This window comes from Dendropsophus ebraccatus, chromosome 2, assembly GCF_027789765.1.
Source record: "Dendropsophus ebraccatus isolate aDenEbr1 chromosome 2, aDenEbr1.pat, whole genome shotgun sequence".
NCBI lineage: Eukaryota > Metazoa > Chordata > Amphibia > Anura > Hylidae > Dendropsophus > Dendropsophus ebraccatus.
This window is the reverse complement of record NC_091455.1, coordinates 184,470,880-184,484,058: the sequence shown is the minus strand read 5'-3', so window position 1 is coordinate 184,484,058 and position 13,179 is coordinate 184,470,880. Positions and strand designations below refer to the sequence as shown.

The window sequence follows — 13,179 nt, the reverse complement described above, 5'->3', positions numbered from 1 at the left end:
TCTTTATTGTTCCTCGTTAAAATTACGGGTTTTGGATTCCGACATAGATAGACTATATAATCCCTGAAATCAGCCAGCTTTTCAAAGTTTACAAGACAATAAGGTGCAATATGCCAGGTCTTGCGATACCTGAGGTAATCCTGCCTTCTCCTACAGAACTGGGGTTTAAAGGGGTACTCCAACGAAAATATTTTTCTTCTATATCAACTGGTTTCAGAAAGTAATATTGATCTGCAATTTACTTACTATTTAAAAATCCAGTACTTTTCAGCTGCTGTATGTCCTGCAGGAAGTGGTGTTTTCTTTTCAGTCTGACATAGTGCTCTCTACTGCCACCTCTGTTCATGACAGAAACTGTTGAGAGAAGTAGCAAATCTCTATAGAAAACTTTCTATAGAAAACTGGAAATAATAATAATAATAATAATTATAATTAACCCCTTAAGGACAGAGCCTGAAATGGCCTTAATGACAGAGACAAATTTTATGAATATGACCAGTGTCACTTTAGTCATTAATACCTTCGGGATGCTTTTACCTATCCGGCTGATTCTGAGATTGTTTTCTCGTGACATATTGTACTTTACATTTCTGGTAAATTGGAGTCGATACTCATAACAAATCTTTATGAAAAAACCCCAAATAATGTGAAAAAAATTTGAAAAAATGCATTTTTCCAACTTTGAAACTTTTTTGCGTATACAGAAAGTGGTTATACCACATAAATTATATATTAAATAGCATTAGCAACATGTCTACTTTATGTTGGCGGCATTTATTAAACTATTTTTCATTTTTTTTACACAATAGGGAGCTTAAAACATTAGCAGCAAATTTCCAAATTTTCAGTAAAATTTCAAAATCAGATATTTTTAGGGACCTGTTCAGGTTTAAAGTGTATTTGAGGGGCCTGTATGTTAGAAAGCCCCACAAAGCACCCCATTTCAGAAACTGCACCCCCCAAACTCTGCAAAAGCATATCCAGAAAGTGTTTTAGCCCTTTAGGGGAGTCACAGAAATAAAAGCTAAGTGTGTAAGGAATTTGAAAATTTTAATTTTCTGTGCAGAGATTTTATTGTAATCCAATATTTTTCATAATTATAAACCTATTACCAGAGAAATGCACCCCAATAATTATTGCTCCGTTTCTGCAGTTTATAGAAATACCCCATATGTGACCCTATTGCGCTATTTGACGCAACCACAAGCCTCAGATATAAGGGAGCGCCTAGTGAATTTCAACGCCTCCGTTATATTTGGTCATTTTTGACTGTACCACTTCAGGTTGGCAGAGGCTCTGGGGTGTCAAAACCTAAAAAACACCCCTAAAGGGACACCATTTAGAAAACTACACCCCTCAAGGAATGTAACAAGGGGTGCGGTGAGCATCTGGACCCCACAGGTGCTTCACAGATTTTCCGAACAATATGGCGTGAAAAAAGAAAAATTTATTTTTTACACTAAAACGTTGTTCTAGCCTTCAATTTTTCATTTTCTTAAAGGTATAAGAGGCAAAAAAAGACAAAAAATGTGTAGCGCAGTTTCTCCCGAGTACAGAAATACCCCACATGTGGCGATAAAGTGCCAAGGGGGCGCAGGACGAGCCTCCAAAGGGAAGGAGCGCCAATTGGCTTTTGGAAGCTGAATTTCACTGAAAAGGATTTCAAGGGCCATGTCGCATTTACAGAGCCCTCGTGCTGCCAAGACACTGGAAACCCCCTACAAGTGATTCCATTCTGGAAACTACACCCCTCAAGGAATCTAACAAGGGGGGCAGTGAGCATATGGACCCCACTGGTGACGGGCACAAATGTGGAACAATGTGACGTGAAAGGGAAAAATTTCATTTTTTCACTTTCATGGCACAAATGTGCCCGTCATCAAGGGGTCCATATCCTCTTTTCCCCCCCTGTTAGATTCCTTGAGGGGTGCAGTTTCCAGAATGGGGTCACTTGTGGGGGGTTTCCAGTGTTTTGGCAGCACGAGGGCTCTGTAAATGCGACATGGCGTTCATCATCCATTCTAGCCAAATCCAACCTCCAAAATCCAAATGGCGCTCCTTCCCTTCGGAGGCTTGCCCTGCGCCCACATGGCGCTTTATGTCCACATATGGGGTATTTACGGACTCGGGGGAAATTGCTCTACACATATTGCGTGTTTTTTTCTCTTTTAACCCCTTGTGAAAATGATAAATTCAAGGCTAAACCAACATTATAGTGTAAAAAATGTAATATTTCATTTTCACGCCACATTGTTCCACATTTGTGCCCATCACCAGTGGAGTCCATATGCTCACTACACCCCTTGTTACATTCCTTGAGGGGTGTAGTTTCCATAATGGGGTCACTTGTGGGAGGTTTCAACTGTCTTGGCAACACAGAGGCCTTTTGAATGCAACATGGCCCCACAAAATCCATTCCATCCAAATCCAGCCTTCAAAAACGAAATGGTGCTCCTTCCCTTCGGAGGCTTACCCTGCACCCGCATGGCGCTTTATGTCCACATGTGGGGTATTTACGGACTCGGGGGAAATTGCGCTACACATTTTGTTTTTTTTTCTCCTCTTTTAACCCCTTGTGAAAATGATATATTCAAGGCTAAACCAACATTATAGTGTAAAAAATGTAATATTTCATTTTCACGCCACATTGTTCCACATTTGTGTCCGTCACCAGTGGGGTCCATATGCTCACTACACCCTTTGTTACATTCCTTGAGGGGTGCAGTTTCCATAATGGGGTCACTTGTGGGGGGTTTCAACTGTCTTGGCAACACAGGGGCCTTTTGAATGCAACATGGCCCCTCGAAATCCATTCCATCCAAATCCAGCCTTCAAAAACCAAATGGCGCTTCTTCCCTTCGGAGGCTTACACTGCACCCGCATGGCGCTTTATGTCCACATGTGGGGTATTTCCGTACTCAGGGGAAATTGCTCTACACATTAAATGTTTTTTTTTATCTTTTAACCCCTTGTGAAAATGAAAAAACATGACAAGATTAATAATTTAGAGTAAAAATTTTACAAAAATTACACTAAATGTTGGTCTAGCCTTGATTTTTTTCCATTTCCACAAGGGGTTAAAAAAGAAAATGAACACAAAACGTGTAGGGTAGTGTCCCCTGAGTACGAAAATACCCCACATGTGGGCATAATGTGCCATATGGGCACAGGGCAAGTCACCAAAGGGACAGAGCGCCATTTAGAGGCTGGAATGGAGGATGGAGGCCATGTCGCAATTACAAAGCTCCTGTGCTGCCAGGACAGTAGAAACCCCCGACAAGTGACCCCATTCTGGAAACTACACCCCATAAGGAATCTAACAAGGGGTGCAGTGAGCATATGGACCCCACTGGTGACGGGCACTTACGTAGAACATGTGCCGAGAAAATAAAAAATACAATTTTTTTCATTTTCACGTCCCAAATGTGGCCGTCACCAGGGGGCCATATCCCAGCTTCCCCCCTTCTTAGATTCCTTATGGGGTGTAGTTTCCAGAATGGGGTCACTTGTGGGGGGTTTCTACTGTCCTGGCCGCACAGAGGCTTTGTAATTGCATCATGGCATCCTCTAATGGGAATGGCGGCCATACCTACTTAGCTGGGGAAAAGGGACAATTCTAATTTATTTGGGGGTATTAGGCCAATTATTAGTTTATAAGGTTGGAAATGACAGGTGTCCATCAAACTCAACCTGTGTTGATCCAGAGGAAGGCAAAAACCCCTCGTGAGGCAGACGACAGTAGCCTTATCACAGGGGAAAAATTCCTTCCTGACTCCATAATGGCGATCAGAATAATCCCTGGACCAACGTGACCCCTGAAATAGGAATAAGGGACAGAATTTAGATGATGTAGAACCCCAGTGACGTGTGGTGCGCCTTGGAGCGATCCAGTATGCAGAGGCCGGGGGATCAGGACAGGTGTCACACTGGTAAATGGTGTCCTTCCTGATCCCCCTGTTACGCTACACTCTGCACTTCTTCTGGGGTCTCCCATTCTCCTGTGTGGGGGACGTCACCTGGAAAATGTTGCCCTGGTGCGATAGGGGGTCCTTCATATCCAGAAGCGCTGGGGCCGCTATATGGCTACTAAATATTAGGGCGCTATTACTACTTCTGATATTTACGGATCGTGCCACAAGCTACAGGGCAGCGAGGGACCAGAAGAGGGGGCGCTGGTATAAAAGTTATCCCCGTACAGGTGGTGACCTTTATCCAGCAGTGGGAAGATCAGTTCCCGGACGACCTTCCCACTAACTCCAAGGATGGGGGGGGGGGGGAGGGGGCATCTGGGGGCTGGATTCGGGTGTCCCTTCCTACATACACTCTAAGGGTACATGCACACTGCGGAATCGCGACAGATAACCCTTCGTGCATTCCACAGCTGGCACCCGCCGGCGGACTGATGCAGGCGCACGTCTCCACACGTGTCATAGACTCCATTCTATGCACGGGCGGATTCCGCTCTCCGTCCAACGTGTTCATTCTTTGGATGGACGACGGATTCCGCCCGTGCATAGAATGGAGTCTATGACACGGGTAGAGAAATGCGCCCGCATCAGTCCTCCGGTGGGTGCCAGCTGCGGAATGCACAAAGGGTTATCCTTCGCCATTCCGCAGTGTGCACGTACCCTAAATCTGTAAGTGTACCCTGAGGTACTCTCACAGAGTTTGTAGAATTTCACACCATACCGTCATCTCTTATTGGGACGGTACTGGCGGAAAAGACGTGTCTGGGGGGCAGCGTACGCTACGCTACCCCCAGACACGTCACTGGATGATGAGGATGAATGGAGGAAAGAAGGATCCCCCCATTCATCCTCACTGGCTGTTTCGGTGTCGGAGGCAATAATAACGTATCCCTCTGACGCCGAAAACACCCTGGGGGCCATCTTTATACGGGGATTGGTATATGGGGTATGTAGTGGTGTAGTGTCAAACTTTATTCAGTGTAGTGTGGTGTAATGTAGTGTTTTTTACGTGTTTTTTTACAGTAAGTATAAAAAAAAACCTACGCCAACAAAGGAGTTGCTGATAAATGCCGCACTTATGTGCGGCACTTATAAGCAGACCGTGGCAGTAGGATATAGAAAAAAAACACCCTACGCCAAAAAGGAGGAGTTGCTGATTAGCAGCGCACTTTCGTGCGATGCTGATCAACACTCAGCGGCGATAGGGTGCGGAAAATAGAAAAAAAAAAATTTGGAAAAAAAAAAACCCTTTTTCTACATTCTGAATATCCCTGTAGCTGCTGATAAGTGTATTACACATATCAGCCGCTAGGGGGCAGCAGAGCGCAAAATCCGGAAAATGACGAGGCTGGAGCCGAAAATAGCCGAAAGAAGACGACGGGGACCGCCGGAAAGACCCGAAGACCGAACGGAATGACGGAGGACGCCGCGAACCCGGAAGCCGCCGATCAGGAGCCCGGGACAGGTGAGTAATGTACAAATACCCGCTCTGGACCCCTCGGCTACCTAGCTGAGGGGTCCAGGGCAGGTATTTACTATATTGTGGGACTCTGATCGCCGTGCCACCGGCCCGATCGCCGTGAACGGCCGGCCGTTCACGGCGATCGGGCCGGTGGCACGGCGATCACCATTACTTTTTACAGTAATGGCGGTCGGTGCCGTCCTCGGACAGCACCGACCGCCATTTTTTTCCGGGTCATCGGGTCACCGATGACCCGGAAAGGTTCCGATCGCCACTATTGGCTGATCTGAATTGATTAGCCTATAGCGGCGATCGTAAGCACGGGGGGTGTTAACCACCCCCCGTGCCGTGAAGCTAAGATGGCCTGCTATGATTTATAGCAGGCCATCTTCCCCGACCGCTGTGTGTGAACACGCAGCGATCGGGGAAACATCGGGCGTACCCATACGCCCGTTTGCGTTAAAGCCCAGGCAACGGGGGCGTATGGGTACGCCCGATGTCGTTAAGGGGTTAACACCATTTTTCTGCAGGACATATAGCAGCTGATAAGTACTTAAAGACTGGAGATCTTCAAGTAGAATTAAATTACAAATCTTTATAACCTTTTGAAACCAGTTATTTTGAAAGAAAAAGATTTTTGCCGGAGTATCCCTTTAAAGACTTTTTACTCCTTAAACTCTGAATCATGATATTAAATATGAACTCTAAACCTATTAAGAGCCCAGCAATGTCAAGACTCATGAATCAGTAGAGTCTGTATCTTGTACATTAGGCAATGATATCAAGGGGTACAGGCAAATTGACAAAGAGGGGCCATGGTCATCTGTTAGCACTTTCTTGCTACTTTTAGTACTTAAATATATAAATATCAGAGAGGGTCATCATAGGTGCTCCACTGCATTACAAAGACAATGGGGGGTATTTATCAAACATGGTGTAAAGTGAGACTGGCTCAGTTGTCCCTAGCAACCAATCAGATTCTACCTTTCATTCCTCACAGACTCTTTGTAAAATGAAAGGTGGAATCTGATTGGTTGCTAGGGGCAACTGAGACAGTTTCACTTTATGCCATGGTTGATAAATCTCCCCTAATGTTCACACATGTTGGGGTTCCATTGCAGTACTCTCGCAGTAGTGCAGCATTTTCACAAAGACTGCTGTACTGCAATCATATTATTATGTACTGCAATTAAATAATAAGTACTATGATTAAATGATGCAGTAATGCAATGAAAGTGCAATGTGTGAACACAGTCCCATACAGAAGACAGTGTCAGCATAATATATCGCTAGGCATCGCTTACCCTTTCAATGAATGATGGACATCCAATACAGACAGTGTATTAAATAACGGACGTTATCTGTGCGGACGTCCAAATAATGATGATGTCAAAAATTTTCGGATATCTTTTGCAAACAGCAGACATTATTTATTTGTTGTTCACACCACACCGTCCTTTCGCCGTTTTTACTATTAAATTCAATGGACTTTTCAATTGAAGACACACCCAAAGGCCAATCAGTCGTCATTGTACTAAAGGGCAACCAAACAGCGAAATGCCGTCCATCATTTTAAACTCAAGATGAAGGACATCATTTTAAATGAAGAGGAACAAATCTTGCGTGAACATATCCTTAGATGCTATTGTATTACATTCTAAAATGATTGTGTGCCCCAGTTGAATATTGGGCGGATTAAAGGAGCAAGAAAGATCAATCTTTGTTTGTTGCCCCAAATATATACTGTATATATATACTTGCGGATGAGGGTAGCACTACTCGCGATGCTTGTTGGTGGTGCCAATGGGTAGGACCTGTGCGTCAGGTCGTAACCAGTTGAACATAAACCAGCAGCATTCTGTTCTTGAAATGAATGTGAATTTTATTCCAACTAAATAAAAAAGGAATAAAATTCAAAATGGAATAGAATAAAATTCACATTAATGTGCTACTGGTTTATCCTAAACTATATATAATAGTTGTTGTTATGAATATAACAATATATATATATATATATATATATATATATATATATATATATATATATAACAATTATACAATATAATAATAATAATAATAATAATAATAATAATAATAATAATAATAATAATAGAAAACTACTTAAAATGTAGTCTCTTTAGTCGGTATTCCTGTATTGCTTCTGTAGAGATGATAGATCCATAGGTAGGTAGATAGATCTCAGTATGACACACATAAGAAGTAACATATTTGCCCTTCATTGCTTTGGAGACCTGGAACTGGCTAGATTCCCAGATTTGTTTCCTCCCATCATTATTATATGAAGCTCTTTTGAGATCTACATGTATCTGTAAAAGATACAAATGGTCGGCTGCAGGGACAGCACTCCAAGAAATACCAATAAAAATGCATAAATCAGAAACACTCCATCATTCGTGTCACCCTCCCCCGAGGAGCCTAGCACTCAATTTGCTTATGTTGTGCAAGTCAGCATTGGAGGGAGTGCTTGAAGGGAAAGTTATGAGGGTACAAATATGACAGCTATTATACTAAGAGGTGTCAAGGCACCCCCAGTATGTCACTATAGACAGGCTCCTGCTGTTACCTTTGTCAATATTCACCATTTGTAAACTTTTGTGTTAAGTTATTAGCTTCTCACAAAGTTCACCACAACTCTATAAAACGTTTAAAAAGTTATTTGCCTTACTGAGCAGATGCAGACCTTATTCTTCATTCTTTCTCAGTTTTCTCCAACTTTTCCAATCCTACTTTTTACTTTTAAAAAAAATATATTACTGCTTTGCAGTAAGGTAATGTTGTATGTAGTATAATGTGGATTAAAAGAAACACCCTGTTGTATATGTTAGTAAACTCACCGTACAGAAAATATTCATATTTATTCTTCGGGTCAGTATAATGACAACAATATCCAGTTTATATTGGTTTGGTATAATTTAATACTCACAAAAAATAAAACCATAAAAAAAATACTGTGAATCAACCTATTCTGACCGCTTTTACTTTTAATTTTTCTATTTAAAGGAAGTTTTATAAGGAACATGTGTCAATATCTGTACTTTTTATTTGGCAGCACAGGGGAACAGTATGATCTGAACTTACATTATAGGGGTAGGGTTAGATTAAGATAATAATAATAATAACAATAATAATAATAATAATAATAATAATAATAATATATTTTTTTCTACATTTATTTATTTATTTTTCCCACACAATCACGAGTCAAGAATCATTTTTACACAAGTGTGAAAACGTCTGATACCTGACTTCTAACTACTGACAACTAACTACTTACAACTGACTTCTAACTACTGACCTCTGCTTACTGGCTTCTAACTACTGACAACTGACTTCTAACTACTCACAACTAACTTCTTACAACTGACTTCTTACTACTGACCTCTGATTTCTGACAACTGACTACTGACTTCTCAGAAGTCAGTAGTCAGTTGTCAGTAGTCAGTTGCCAGAAGTCAGAGGTCAGTAGTAAGAAGCCAGTTGTCATTAGTCAGAAGTCAGTTGTTAGTAGTTAGAAGCCAGTAAGCAGAGGTCAGTAGTAAGAAGTCAGTTGCCAGTTGTCAGTAGTCAGAACTCAGTTGTCAGTATTTAGAAATCGGGTATCAGAAGTTAGTTGTCACACTTGTGTAAAAATGATTCTTGACTTGATTGTAAATCAGGCAGGGATAGGGATGAGGAGCAAGGAGGCATTCAAGCTTGCAGGTTTGGTAACCTCTCTTTGACACTTTGCACAGGGAAATAAAAGCATTTTTTCTATTTTCTAGAAGCACAGACATTTGTATGAAAGGTACCATGTCTTTCCATGACCTAAAAGCTATCCAACAGTGTTGGCAGTTTAGAACCTTAATTGCAGATTCCCTTTAATCTATAAGGGGCCTATTACACGGGACGATTATCGTGCGAAAAATCGTTATATTGTTTGAATTTAAACGATAATCTTTCTGTGTAATTGCAGGAAACAATCGAAAAGTCGTTCGTATGACGTTGATCATTGATTTAGATCTGAACCTAAAATTATCGTTAATCGTTTGCTAATCGTTCGCTGTCATTCCCCATTCGTTTACTCAAGTTCCGCATTTTTTCACTAATCGTTTAGTGTAATAGCACATTGCCCATTGTTTTTAATAACGATCGCAATAAGGATCGTAATAATGATCGTATCTAACGACCATCATTCTGTGTAATATGGTGAACGATTTCAGGTTAACGATAAACACTCTTGTTTGCGATCGTTTATCTTTAGTCGTTAATTATTTTAAATCGCTTTGTGTAATAGGACCCTAAGCAGATACTATGATGTAGTAACTGGTATCAGGCTGTTTTACTACTTATACACAACTTTGGAATATAGGCGCAGGATCTGACAAAAAAAAAAGTGAAATTCTCCTCTATACGATGTGTCGCTGTCTAAGGTATCTTAAGTTAAACCACTGCTTCAAGTATAAGGTGTGTATGCACAAGAGCGACACATATTTTGTATGACTGTCATGATTGGACCAGTGTGTTATATGTAAAAATCAATATTGAGTGTGCTATGCATTAAAGTTTATAGCCCTCTCATATGACAACTCAGCCTTGTGCTCATATATCCAGCTATTGATTCCCCCTGACAGTATATTTTATTTATAATGGCTCCTCATTTTGTATGCCGAACACTTGTTGACCATAACTGAACTGAACATCACCTCAATAACCCGGCCTTCACCTGCTCCTGGAGACATCCGCAAACAACGTCCACAGATATGCTATTACTTGAGAAAATAGAAACATAAAAAATGCATCTTATTAGAGATAATTTACTCACAACACATAATTATAGTCTAAGACTATATACATATATGTGTGTGATCTTAAGCTGATAGAAATGTTACATTTCTTATTACAAAATAAAAATATAAGAAAATCAGTTTGGCTTCAATCTGATGTGATCTAAAGTTCACAAAAAATTTTATTTGTTTCAATTTAAACCTATTGTGATTTGTTATACGTGTTACAATGTCCATCCAAATCCAACCTCTTAAGGCAATGTACCACTAGGTTCATTGCCTTAGGTTTTTTACATGAAAAGAATTTTTTTGAACCGCTGCCCGATTCCCGAGCACAGTGTCGGTCTATTATTGAGCACCATCTTGAAACAATGGCGGAGGGTCCGCCGCCCCCCAGTGTGACAATCTCCCCTCTGTGACGCATCTCCATTTATTCTAATGGAGCCATGTCACAGAGGGGAGGAAGTTTTGTCACACTGGGGAGTGGCAGGCACAACCCCAGTGCTTCAGGCTACGCCAGTGTTCTGTAATAGACCAGCGCCATGCACGGGAATCGAGGAGCAGTTTAAAAAAAAGGACTTTTTCACCAGCATCCCAGCGTCCGCGTCGGTCTGTTCATGTAAAAAACCCAAAGTGATGTGTAGTCACTAGTGGTACATTGACTTTAGAGTACTAACAAAAACAGGGACTCCTTCTTGCCTTGAACAGCACTCTCTATTCCTGTACATACTTTGCCTAAGCAATTGCAGAACTATCTGGACACTTCAAATACCAATTTTAGCCTCCGATGTAAGTAATCCACCACATAAATATAAACTAAAGCACGTACTATACGTTCAGATTCTGGGCTGAACTACATAATAGAGGGGCCAGGGTTTCCTCCCACTGGGGGTGAGCTTCCCCATGTCCATTGCTTCCCCCCGGCCTGTACCAGGGAATAGAATGGTGCTGTGTGCGGGAACTGGTCTCCGGTTCAAAAAAAGGCTTCCCTGCGCTGACGCCGTTCTATCCATGTGAAAAACTTAAAGCAAATGTACCTGATGGTAGACTCGCTTTGATAAACATGAAAGGATTGGCATAACCCTATCTTCTCCTCATAATTATCCTAATGATTGTAGGAGCAGGGAGAGATTGCTATATACATTGTGTCTCATTCACATGGGGGGGGGGGGGGGTACTTTACGTGGTTCCCAACCACATGCCTATCCTAGGCTGAGCAATATAAGACCATGAGGGAGATTTTCAAACCGGTGTAAAGTAGAACTAGCTCAGTTGCACCTAGCAACCAATCAGATTCCAACCTTTCATTTTCCAAAGAGACTGTGAGGAATGAAAGGTGGAATCTGATTGGTTGCTAGGGACAACTGAGCCAGTTTCACTTTACACCATGTTTGATAAATCTCCCCCTATATCTTTCCTGCATCTGTAGTGCTGAGATTCTTGCTCCAGAACATATATTTGTTTCCATCCTAACTTCTCCCTGTGACTTCCCCTCAGTGTATTTTGCAGGCTGTAGTACTTCATTTTGCTTAGCAACGGCACGAATTATTGTTCGACCACAGCTTCCTTCATGAAGCCTAAAGAATAAGTCTTTTAATCAGTTTACCATCTGTAGATATCTAGTACAGAAAATGTGATATTATATACTTTGAGAAAGTTATCAAGACTCCTGAACTCATCCACTACTAGAGGGGCTTCATGTTATGGTAAAAACTTGTACTTTTCGGGCATGATGGATGCCCCCCCCCACACCCACACACACACTGGACAGTTCCTGACATGGACAGAGGAGGCAGTAGAGCGTACTATGTCAGGTTAGAAAGTACACCACTTCCTGCAGGGCATACAAGAGTATGTAACTAATAAGTACTGGGAGACTTCAGATTTTTGAAAAGAAGTAATTTACAACTGTTTTTCACCGGAGTACCCCTTTAGGTTATGTTCACACAATATATTATTTTTTAAAAGAACAGCCATTGTTTTCCATTATAACAGCCGCTCTTTTCATACTGCAATGATATGCATAGAAGTCCATGAAACAATGCATTGAACAACGGCCGTTGTTTAGCAATCTTAACAATGGTCGTTGTTCATCCATTGACTTCAGTGCATATCATTGCAGCATGAAAAGAACAGCCGTTGTTTAAAAAAAAAAAAAATAATAAAAATAGTACGTTGTGTGAACATAGCCTTAAGGACACATCTGTAGGTACTTATTTGTATGCTTATGCCTAAGGTATAATTATGTCAAATTTAAATGTCTTTTCAATGAATTCTTAAAAATTCCAAGTGTTAAGCAGCTGAATTGCGGCGATGGCTTTCACAAAGTTTTACCATAATAAACAGTTCATCTGTCACTTACTTCCAGGGCTATAATGCATGCATCATATTATCCAACATAAACCACTGAAATGTATTAAACGGCTTTAAACCTTCAAGATAAATGCCCGGAATTAGTCTTTGGGGCCTAGTCAAGTGTGTAAAACCTTTTTCAGCATGAAAATGAAAATCTATAAAATAGCGGAGAAGCTAGACTGGAGTTTTTTGCCCCTGCAAATCTAGTAAATTCTGAATGTATAACAAGTTCTCATCTCTCTCAAATTATACACTTATGGGGAATAAACACGCCCTGCGGTATTGGGTTATAAGGACTGTGTACGTTTTGCAGAGAAGAAATTTCCTTAGATTTTTTTTTTTTTACTTTTTGAACCTGTTTACCACCAGTGATGCAAATCTCTCATTTTTTCCCATGTATTTTTCTTATTGAAAAGCAAAAAATATTCAAAAATGCTTAGTAATATGTAACAGGTATAGACTATGGTCACACAACATCAAAAAAAAAAGAAGAAAAGGCTGACAATTTTTCTATTAAAAAAGACGTCCTTTATTGCCGTGATTTAACTGACTGCAAAGTCAATGGAATGACGGACATCCAATGACACAGTGTATGGACGTTTATTTCGTT

At 41.0% G+C, this 13,179-nt stretch overlaps 1 protein-coding gene across 1 annotated transcript in view; it reads right to left on the bottom strand.

Annotated features, from left to right (window-relative positions):
* The window catches only part of DPP6 (dipeptidyl peptidase like 6), a 1,116,244-nt gene that overhangs the window by 879,073 nt on the left and 223,992 nt on the right, over positions 1 to 13,179 (bottom strand). The window lies entirely within an intron of this gene.